The sequence below is a fragment of the Cryptomeria japonica genome, chromosome 2 (assembly GCF_030272615.1).
Source record: "Cryptomeria japonica chromosome 2, Sugi_1.0, whole genome shotgun sequence".
NCBI lineage: Eukaryota > Viridiplantae > Streptophyta > Pinopsida > Cupressales > Cupressaceae > Cryptomeria > Cryptomeria japonica.
This window is the reverse complement of record NC_081406.1, coordinates 618961491-618974331: the sequence shown is the minus strand read 5'-3', so window position 1 is coordinate 618974331 and position 12841 is coordinate 618961491.

The following is a 12841-nucleotide window of genomic DNA, read 5'->3' as shown; positions in this document are numbered from 1 at the left end:
AGTTGATCCCCTCTTCCTTGTTTGATTTGGAAAGGAAATTGATTGAATTATGTAGTGCAAAAGTGACAAAGAATCGATTATAACTTGAGATCAGATTATGGGATGAAGTTGTACACTTGGATCTAGAAATAAAATGTCGAGACAAAGTCTCCCTACGAATTTGAGGAAAAGTTTCCTGACCATGGTGGGAATGTACACGATCCTCCAAAAATCCGCAAAACGAAAAGGGTTTTTCCCCCTTTGCAAATGAAGCTTGAATCCAAAAGTACAGTTGTGCAATTACAACGTACACACAAGAAAGAGAGGAAAATGGGTTAGGATTGGGGGTTTGTGATGAATAATGATGAACAATAAATACCCAAGAAATACTGAGAGGGGGGGGGTGAATCAATATAGACAAAAACTTCTTAAACAACTTAAATTGCAAAGACTGCACTAACTGGTAAACAATATCACCAATCTAAATCAAGGCAATATTGATAAAACACAGTATGATTGTAAAAGACATAAAACGGTAACATCTAGATCTTCTCAAAACCTAATATCTCATCTCAATTTCACCCATATTCTAAACCAAGTAAAACATTAGAAATATAATGACCATTTGATCAACTTGCATTACTGCTTAACAGAAAAGACTAAAACATCACATGAAAAAGAATCACACACAACACACTGATTTTTCATGTGGAAACTCAACTAGGAAAAACCATGGTGGGGATGAATACCCACAAGTTGTTTTTGAACTCTCTTGAAGTCTGCTTTGTTAGGAGCCTAGTCCAATTAAAGACTTTACAACAGGTTCTACTAGGGATTAGCCGGTTAAGCGGTGACTAAATACCCAGTTAGAGGTTAAAACTCTATTAAAGGTTCCCTTGTTAATGATTTAAAGAACTCAATGATTTTGAGTCACCCTGTTAAAGGATTTACAAATATCCTGTTAAAGCTACTCGGTAAAGGGATTTTCCAACTACTGAAATGGTTAGAAGTCAACAAGTAATACACTGATTTGATAACAATAGTCAATGCCAAGGCAGATCCACTTCAGTTCTTTTACTTCTGCAATCGCACTCTCCAAATCTCTGCTTACTCTTTTGGTCTGGCAAGAATCACCTCACATACATTCATTTGCCAACAACTTCAAATGAAAATCATCATCGACCTTATAGACAACAATTAGGTCGGTGGCCAAAACCTAAAAGCCTAAGCATCTAGGTTAACAATACAGTCAATCCACTCCTGGTCATTTGAACACATTACATAGAGAAAAACAATCTTGAAAAAATCTCAAGATGTTCTCCATCATCCGTTCTTCACCGCTTCTGGAAGCTGATAACCCATCACGCACTCTCCATCATTTACAAAGATTTTGCACATTCCCAAGGTAGATAGAATTAATCTTCTTAATGCAAGATCCTTAAGGAGATTCATCACGCACATAAGGCTGACATGGTAACGCGATCTAATCTTCATTTCAATGCTAACTCATCACAAGATGTCATCGGTCGAATCACATAGATGAAATGCATCAACTAGAAACCCTAAAGGTGAGACTACCAACCAGTAGTCATATCAAATGAAACCCTGATACAAACTTTGCATATACCGGTTCACACTCCAACATACCGGTTCACTTTTTGCATATACTGGTTCATACCATCATACCAGTTCACTTGCTAGTTTGCTTACTTCAATATACCGGTTCATACTTCAGAATATCGACATCAATGACAACATACAATCCCATCATGTCATCAAACTCTGCACATATGCCAACAATCCCCCACTTTGGCATTGATGGCAATACACAAAGATATCTCTACATCTTCTTTCATATTATATGTCTTCAATACTGCAAATATATTCTCTGCTTCACATCTTCCCCCCCTTTGACAACAATGCGAAAGTGGAGGCACAAACATCCATGATCTACTATGTTGTTCCCCTTGAGGAGTATCATCCTTCAACACATCAATCCAAAAAAAATTTGACAATGCAATACCTGACTGATGTGGAGCACATACCTTTAGTTCACCTCTTGAAGGGGCAGCACCCATAATTCACCTCTTAAATAGGTAAATGTAGCCTTCAGTAGAGGCTTGGGTGAATATGTCTGCTAATTGTTCCTTACTGGAAACATGTTCCAATACAACCTCTTTGTTTTGAACTTTCTCCTTCAAGAAATGATAATTGAGATCGAAGCTCTTGGTTCTAGCATGCAATACCGAATTCTTGGAAATATTAATTGGACTTGTGCTGTCACAAAATATACTCACTAGTTTAGATACAGGGACTTTGAAACCACTTAATACATGCTTCATCCAAATTGTCTGAGTGCATCTCATAAATGCTACTACATATTCTACTTCTACTGTAGACTGAGAGATACAACTTTGCTTCTTACTTATCTATGAGACTAGTCTACCACAGAGAAAGAATGCACCACTGGTTGTGCTCTTCTGATCGTCCACATTACTAGCCCAATCGACATCAGTAAACACTTTGAGATTGAAATCATTATTGTATGGATACCACAATCCATAATCTATATTTCCCTTTAGATATCTAAGAATCCGCTTGACTGTTACCAAGTGGGATTCTCTTGGACTTTTCTAGAAACATGAAGCAATGCCCACTGCATGTGCAATGTCTGGTCTACTGTGTACTACATAGTGCAACTTACCAATCATTGACCGGTATTCCTTCTCATTCACCAACGTTGAGTCATCTTCTTTTGACAATTTATAACTGGTTATCATCGGTGTACCAACCGGTTTGCTGCCTTCCATGCCAAAGGTCTTCAACACCTCTTTGACATACTTGGATTGAGTGATAAAGATACCATCTTTCATTTGTTGAATTTGTAGTCCAATGAAGAACTTAATCTCTCTGATTAGTGACATCTCCAATTCCTTCTTCATTTCATCTGCAAACGTATGGCTCATCTTGTCATCTCCACCAAAAATTATATCATCAACAAACACTTCACAGATCAGAATCTGATCTCCTTTTGTCTTCAGATAGATACTGATATCTTCACTTGTTCTTTCAAATCCAATCTTCACAAGATGGGAGTGTAAACATTCATACCATGCTCTAGGTTCTTTCTTCAATCCATACAATGCTTTGTGTAGCCTACACACCATATCACTGTCTTCTGATAGGGAAAACCCATCTGGTTTCTCTATATACACTTCCTCTTCAAGTATTCCATTCAAGAATACAGATTTCGCATCCATCTGATACACTTTGAATCCCTTGAAGGTTGCATATGCAAGTAGCATTAGAACTCCTTCCAATCTAGCTATTGAAGCAAAGGTTTCTCCATAATCTTCTCCTTCTTCTTGAGCATATCCTTTACACACCAATCTTGCTTTGTTTCTTACCACTGTGCCATCTTCATTCAGCTTATTTCTAAAATCCATTTGGTGCCAATAACATTTTTGTGCTCAGGTCTAGGTACCAAAGACCATGTACCATTCTTTTCTTTCTGGTCAAGTTCCTCTTCCATAGCCTTAATCCAGTCTTCATCTTTGTGTGCCTCTTTAAATTTTTTGGGCTCAAATATAGAAATCATGCAAGAATTCTCTTTGACCTTTCTTCTTGTAAGTATTCCTGCATCCTTACCCCCCATGATTTGCTTTGGATCATGATGCAGCTTTACATACCTAGGAATGATCTTAACTAATTCCTCTAGCTTTTCCTCTTCATCCTCATCTTCATCAGCATCTACTGGTGTAGGAGCACTATTACTTGTACTTGGTTGTTTTGCAACCGGTTCCCAGAAGGTTACATCCTGTTCATCTACTACTCGCTCATTGCTGGTTTCATCAGGTTTTTTAGAGGTTTCATCAACTCTAACATTGATACTTTCAACAATTCTTTGAGTCCTATTGTTAAAACACTTGAGAACTTTTCTCTTGGTGGAATACCCTAGGAATATTCCCTCATCACATTTTGCATCAAACTTGCTCTGGTGTTCACTCCTCTTGATATAACACTTGCTACAAAATACTATAAAGTATCTTACTACTGGAGTCTTGTCGGTCCAATACTCATAAGGAGTTTTATCCTTACCTTTCTTGATGAGTGCCCGCTTCATAGTGTAGACTGCAGTGCTCACCGCTTCTCTCCAAAATTATGAGCAACCTTCCCTTGAATCAGCATCATTCTGATTGCTTCAACTATAGTCCAACTGTTCCTTCCTACTAGGCCATTCTGTTGTGGAGTCCAGGGGGTAGACAATTGCCTCTTGATGTTGTTCTCTTCATAGTACTTATTAAATTCACCAGAAGTGAACTCACCTCCTTGGTCGGTTCTAAGGCATTTAATCCTCTTACTGCTTTCCTTTTCAACTAGTGCTCTAAAGGCTTTAAACTTTCCAAAAGCTTCAGACTTGTCTTTCAAGAATGTGATCCACATCATTCTTGAGCAATCATCAGTAAGAATCATAAAGTACCTATCTCCCTGAACACTCCTAGTTTTCATAGGACCACACAAATCAGTATGCACAAGATCAATTAAATTATCTGCTGTGAAGGATTTACCTTTGAAGGTTGAGGAAGACATTTCCCCTAGTTATCATTCTCTACACAAAGGATTCTCTGCTTTGTTCAACACATGCAATCCTCTAACTACCTTGATCTTACTGGCCTTCACAATATTATCAAAATTTACATGGCAGAGTCTCCTATGCCATATCCAACTATCATCAAACTTAGCCATTAGACTTTGACTAATATTTGTATTTTACTTAAATAAGTTACCTTTGGTTTGCATACCGGTGACCATCAGCTCACCACGCTTTCCTTTTATTTTGCACACTCCATCTTTGAATTTCAAAGGGAGACCTTTATCATTTAGCTAGGCAACACTCAAAAGGTTATGCCTAAGACCATCTACCCATACACATTATCAAACACTAATTTTTCCATTTAGAGAGATGGAACCGTTGCCTTTTACCATACATGGTGCATCATTACCAAATCAGACATCACCTCCATCATACTCTTCCAGAGATAGAAACTTTTTTCTGTCACCTGTCATGTGGTGAGAACCTCCACTATCAATAATCCACTCATTTGAATTATCAAAGCACGAGACAAGAGCCTTCTTGTCTGACACATCTTCCTTAATGGATACAAACACTATGTATTCGCTTTCTTCATCTTTTGATTCATCATCAGTGACACCTTCATCAACTGCAACAAAACAGTTTCTCCTATTTCCTCCTTTGAACTTTTTAAACTTCTCTGGTTTTTCCTTATTATCACTATTAGGACAATTGACAACAATGTGTCCTATCCTATTGCAAGAAAAACATTTGAAAGGGAGCTTACCTCTGTATTTTCCAGTTCCCTTAGGAATTCTCTTGGAAAGAAGAGCTTCAAATTCTATCAGGATCTCCTCATCATCCATATCCCTACTTTTTCTAGGTTCACAGCTAGTACCAACCTCTTTTTCCTTTCTAGATAGTACAGGAGATGCCTTAAAGGTTGATTCAGTCTTCTGAACATTGCCATCATAACTATTTAGCTTATATGCAGTCAACTTAGCAATGATGGAGTCAAGGGATACCTTTGTCTTGTCAATAGATCTCAACTCCTGAATAGCAGCAACCCTTATTGCATAGACCGACAATAAGGATCTCAAAACTTTTCTAACAATGGTGGGATCATCTAGTTTGCCTCTTGCACTCTTGATGTCGCCTACAACAGTTTTGATTCTTATCCCATATTGTTGAATGGTCTCTCCTTCAACCATCCACATGTCTTCAAATTTTCCTCTAAGGCTTTCTTCCTTATCTTGCTTCACATGCTCATCATCGACATAGATAGTCTCTAGAGTATCCCATACATCTTTGAGATTGTCTTTATCCTGAACATCTATAAACTCAATATCAGATAGACTGCTAATAAGAGCTTCCATGACTTGCCAATTCTCCTGAATTTCTCTTCTTTGATCATCGGTGAGAGTACCAATAGGGAAAACATAAGTATTCTCAACATAGTTCCAGTGTTGAGCACCCATGCTTTTAATGTAGATCTTCATTCTGTCTGTCCATATCTTAAAGTTATCTTTTTTGAACTTAAGACCTTCCCTCTTCATCATTAGAATAGGATCTTTTCCTCAAGTAGTTAAGCTTATAACACAGAGGACCTGGAGGACACTCTGATATCAATTGATGAATAATGATGAACACTAAATACCCAAAAAATACTGAGAGGGGGGGTGAATCAATATAGACACAAACTTCTTAAACAACTTAAACTGCAAAGACTGCACTAACTGGTAAACAATATCATTGATCTAAATCAAGGCACTACCGGTAAAACATAGTATGACTATAAAAGACATAAACTAGTAACATCTAGATCTTCTCAAAACCTAATATATCATCTCAACTTCACCCATATGCTAAAGCAAGTAAAACATAAAAAATACAATGACCATTGGATCAGCTTGCATTACCGCTTAATAGAAAACACTAAAACATCACATGAAAAAGCATCACACATAACACACTGATTTTTCACGTGGAAACCCAACTAGGAAAAACCATGGTGGGGATGAATACCCACAAGCATTTTTTGAACTTTTCTGAAGTCCGCTCTGTTAGGAGCCTAGTTCGGTTAAAGACTTTACAATAGGTTTTGCTAGGAACCGATCCTTCTAGGGATCACCTAGTTAAGGGATGGATAAATACCTGGTTAGAGGTTAAAACCCTTTTAAAGGTTACCTTGTTAGAGGATTTAAAGAACTTAATGATTTTGAGTCACCCTGTTAAAGGATTTACAAAAATCCTATTAAAGCTACCCGGTAAAGGGATTTTCCAATGGCTAAAATGGTTAGAAGTCAACAGGTAATACACTAATCTAATAACAACACTCAATGCCAAGGCAGATCCACTTTAGTTCTTTTACTTCTACAATCACATTGCAAATCTTTTCTTACTCCTTTGGTCTGGCAAGAATCACCTCACATACATTCATTTTCCAACAACTTCAAATGAAAATCATCATCAACCTTATAGCAAACAATTAGGTTGGTGGCCAAAACCTAAAACCCTAAGCATCTAGGTTAACAATATAGTTGGTCCACTCCTGACCATTTAAACACATTACATAGAGCAAAACAATCTTGAACAAATCTCAAGATGTTCTCCATTGTTCATTCTTCACCGCTTCTGGAAGTTGATAACCCATCATGCACTCTCCATTGTTTACAAAGATTTTGCACATTCCCGAGGTAGATAGAATCAGTCTTCTTCATGCAAGATACTCAAGGAGATTCTTCGTGCGCACAAGGATGATGTGGTAACGCGGTCTAATCTTCATTTCAATACTAACTTATCACAGGATGTCATCGGTCAAATCACACAGACTTGGAATGCATCAACTGAAAACCCTGAAGCTAAGACTGCCAACCAGTAGTCATATCAAATGAAACCTCGATACAAACTTTGCATATACTGGTTCACACTCCAACATACCGGTTCACTTTTTGCATATACCAGTTCATACCATCACTTGCCAGTTTTCTTACTTCAATATACTAGTTCATACTTTAGCATATTGAGATCAATGACAACATACAATCCCATCATGTCATCAAACTCTGCACCTATGCCAATAGTTTGCCTTTAGGTGAAATCCAAGTTTTGGAATTAACCAAGTAATGAAAGAAAGTACTTGCAAGTAGATGTAAATGGAAGACTGAATTGTAAATCAACTCAAGGGAGGTTGTAGTAGAAATGTTGATAGAAATGCTTGTGTGAAATTGAATGTTGGAATTAATCTCCTCTTCAATGGTTGAATCCTTGACTTGAGTGCGACACCTAGCCTTGAATGGAGACTTTAGAATGCTCAATGTTGGAAAATAATGCTTGAATTCTTGAATGCTTGATCACTTGTGCAACTTGAATCTCTCCAACTTCTTCCTATCCAACTTATGCAAATGAGAGAGTGAATTCCCCCTTATATACATGTTGGTGGATTTGAATCTCGTGATGGGCTGACATGGGGGGAGTTTACTACTTGAGGCACAACAAAAAAATGCAACCCTCAGAAGGGTCCTACCCCAAAATAGGGTAGGGACAGGGGCGCCACACCCCTATCCTAGGAGGACAAGGGCACCATCCCCTTGTCCAAGGGGGGAAAATGGCACCACGCCCCTATCCTACCCCTTTCTCCAGAGAAGAGTGCGAACGGGGTGATGTAGAGGCCACAAAAGAAGTTGTTTCTACAAGCCAAGCAATCTCCAGTCTCTAATCAGGCTTAGAGGATTCTAGTTCTCTTGCGTGAGGACTCTAATGCAGTTGAAAATTACTAGGGTTGTAATTTTATGACACTATATGACCATTCATTGATATTTTTTTTCACAAGATTATACATCTCCTCAAGGCTTGTAAATCATATTACAATTATTAATTCTTTTAAACCTATAATATTGAAGATCATTCAATCATAGCCCTTGTTAGTATTACTCAATCTTAACCATCCAATTGCCCATTTCTTCTATAAATAGGTCTCATTTCTCTTATTATTCATCATTGAAGTTTCATGCGTCCAAATTATAGTCTACTTTCATCAAGCACTTTGCCTCTCTTTTAAAATTAGCATTTTAATCATTTAGGAGCATATTAACATAGCGTTTTAATCATGAATCATGTTAGCATAGATTGCTAGTTTCTTTATCATATCATTATCTTCATCATAGCATAACTAATCATATATAAGTAAGTTTATCATATCCTATATATCTTAGGTGTATCTTGCATATAGATCAGTATCATCCATTATCACTCATTCTTGGAGTTTCCATTCCAAAAGTCAGTTGCTCAATGATCTCAGAGAAACCATTGACTTGAAGAATCCTGTGAGATAGAGAACAATGAGACACATCTTGAAAGATTAGCTTGTTTAAATCATTTTAAGCTTAGTTAGTATTTATATCCAAAAGTTTCATTGGTATGTTAGTTTTTATTTTTTAAATTGATTGACTGAGTACACTAAAATCTTGCATACAATATATTATAGTTCAAAATTATATGTATGTGAGAAAAATAATTTAGTTTGTAGACTTTTAATAATAAGGGTATGACATATATGAATCCTCATATATCATTTTACGTATCACCCATTTCTATTTTAATTAGATATTGTAGCTAACAAACATACGTAATTCCCATATGCCAAAAGGATGAATAGTTTTGTTATCAAATCTCACAAATATTTTTCACCATACTAAAGCAATAGTCAAAATCATATGGATAAATATCGTATGAAGCCTCAAGCATGGGAATGAACACATAATAGGAAAAGCAATGTGGAGTATATTTGTTACAAGAGGATAAGTAAGATTATATGTGTAATTTTCTAATTGATATGTTTGAATCCTACACAAATAAATTAGGTGGATGAAAGTCATATCTAAGTCTGTTAATCCATTTGTAACACCTGACTTGGTTCTACATGTCCAAATAAAATCATGACATATCTAATTTGGTCAAAAACAATTACTTATATATGTATTAAGGAAAATTAAAAATTATTTGCTGCACATTTATTTATTTAGATGTTTTTCCTCGTCCACTAGAACCAATATTATTATTGTTGAGCACCAATATATAAATTGCCTCATAAAACTCTCTATACTCATTTCCATTTCATTGCATCTGATTTTCTAAGTAAAGAAACCTAAAAAGATACCATGGGAGTTCAAATGTCATTATGGATTCCCAAAAACATATAAGGGTAGTGTAATTTTAATTAAACAAAATAAATCATGAGACTTGTTCAAACATGCTAGATGGTTGAAAAGGAAAAATAAGAACAATGAACATAATCAAATCCTAACCCAAATAAAATTCTAATATGACATTTCTTTTAAGAGAACATAAAAGAATGTAAAATTTTTAAACAAAAACAAGGACATAGCCAACATGATCTATAGTTCAATTTTCTCCTTTTCTTATTTCAAAATAAATTTTGACATGTAAGAAGTTAGAGTATATTTCTCTTTTTCTCAATGTAAAAATAGTTTTATTTCCTACATAAATATTTTTCTTTTATTTAAGCTAATTAAAATATTAATTTTCTTATTTAAATTATGAAAACAAATATATTATTAAATAGTTTTATATTTACCTTACAATCTTAAAATATATCAATTAAATTTAAACAACTTAAATTAAATAAATTAAAATGAAAAATAATACAAATTTTAATAATCTATATCAATAGATTTATATAAATAAAATAAAATACAAAATCATTCAACCTTGAAACATCTATTGATAAAAAACATATATAATTCTATATAATTATATATGTACATATAGATGTTATGTACTCATATATGTAAAATTATAATTAATTAAAATACTTTACCAAAAAATCATTTATCCCATGTTTTGTGAGAAAAGTGGTTTATGTATACCTAATCATAGAAAGTGTCACAGGGCTAGATTTACCCATGTGACACCGATGATCTTTTAGGTACTTGTCTGTGAGATCCAAGCACTTCCAAGAACTCAGACTACACCTATAAGCACTCCCAAGTTCCAGAACCTACACACGCATTTGTACAACATGTACAAACTTGCACAATGGAAATATTAACACAATGAAGACAACACTAGGGCAATAAGATAACTTCATTGGTCACTACCCCAAGTGCTTCCCAAGAACCTGATTGCAAGTACCCGCCCTTAGATCTGCGCCTACTCTTGAAACACTAGTATAGATCCCACCGCACCTCGCCCCTGGCTGTAGCTTCTCACATAGACTCCAAATCCACAAAGACCCTATGTCCTTCAAAACTCAACCTGGTGCACCACTGATTCTCTCGTGAGTCCATGATGACTTACCTAGTACACGACCCATACCCCCTCCTTGAACAGGGACTCCAAGTCTCACTGCTTCTCTGTTGCTGCTTCTACTTTACACCTCTGTTCTGCAATTGATTTGAGCACCTTTGCTCGCTATAATGTTGTTTTGGTTCTCCTTGGATTTCTCCACCATGAACCTTCTCCTGAGAAAGTAAAGCACACTGTAGAAATTGTTAGGTCCCAAAGACAACCAAGAGGGGGGGGGGGGGGGGGGTGAATCAGTTGTCCAATAAATTCAAACCCAAATTAACTTAACCAAAACTTAATGGTTAATGCGGGTAAAACAAACTTTATGCCGGTAGACAGTTTTATCAGTTAATTGTAGTACGGGTAAAGATTAATGCATGAAACAGAAATACAATAACATCCACAACACATAACACAAATATTTGTATGTGGAAACCCTGTAAGGAGAAAAACCACGGTGGGAAGCCTTACCCACAATCAAATGATACTACTGCAGATAGTATGTGTCTACAATATGGAGTCTGCACATGCAAAAAGGCCAGCTGCCTAGAGCTCACTGCTCAAACACAAAATGGGAGTCACACTGACTACAATTGGATGGTCAAATCCAATGATAATGTACTGCTCAAAATAACATCTTCATATGCTGGATTCAGTACCGGTTAAGCTTTGATATGCCTTCTTCAAACCTTCCTTCAATATTCAAATGATGTCTATGTGTATAGCTCTGCTTATTTTCGCATATACCTTATTCGCACTTACTTACATTCCCATACCAATCTCACAAATGAGATCTTACATATATACCGAAAGCTAAGACCAAATAAGTAGGTCTGTTTACAAAGAATATTACAATAAAATAAAGTGCAAATAAATCAATATGCAATGCATCATGTCGGCTCAATGCATTTACAATAATAATAAATCATCTCCATAATGTGTCATGCTGATCTTGAATAGATATGCTTGTCGGTGAATAACATGGACCAATTTGCCGGTAACAACAAATATGCAAACCCGATTAGATCAATAACCAAATCACCAAAACCAAGTGATCAAATAATGTCTTCAACATAACCAAGTAGTCTCCAAGTCATTCCAAGTGCCAGTGAATAATATAACCTGTTGGTGAACCAAATACCGGTGACTCTGCATAAGTCACTGACATGCCGATGAACAGAACCAAAGATCTCCAAGTGCTGATAAGTGTTGACAAGTGTTAATAAGTGTTGAAAAGTATTGACATCAATGACAAAACCATATCAACATATCCAAAATACCAACATAAAGCTTCTCTCATGAACGACGGGGTACTCTGCTTACCCCTATATAAGTTTTTCATCCAATTCTCACACAACTATAGCTAGGCATTAACCGTTTGTCAATCACCACAACTTCCAACTGCTGAGAATCGGAAGGGACTTGTAACCCCAGAAGCCTATTGATCTCCCCAAGACAACAACCCCTTACATCCTCCTTGACCTAAAATAGGCGATGTCTTTGACATCGGCAACACAGTCCCTGACTTGTGCTGCTGAGGCCCCCAACTTTGTTTACACTTAAAAGGGGAGGTTGGAGTTCTGATTCAAGAACTGCAAAACCTTGGATTCATACTTCCAAAGGTTCTCAACCTTCTCCCAAGTTGCCTCTTCTTGGGACTGGCCTTGCCAATGAACTAAGAACTCTCTCCACCTCCTGTTTCCAAATCCTCTCTACTATACAACAATCCCTTCATCCACATCTAGTCCCAACTTGTCCTTGACAAATGCTAGTCCTCGGGTTGGTATGTTCCTGTTATTGTCCTCTTTATCCCAATGATATAGACGGAGTTGGCTGACATGGAAAACATTGTGAACTCTAAGATGCACTGGAAACTTTAGCATATATGCAACTTTCCCAATCTGCCCTGCGATTGTGAATGGTCCATCAAATCTGCGACCAAGTTCTATGCTCAACCCCTTGGGTGGTTTAAACTAAACTAGG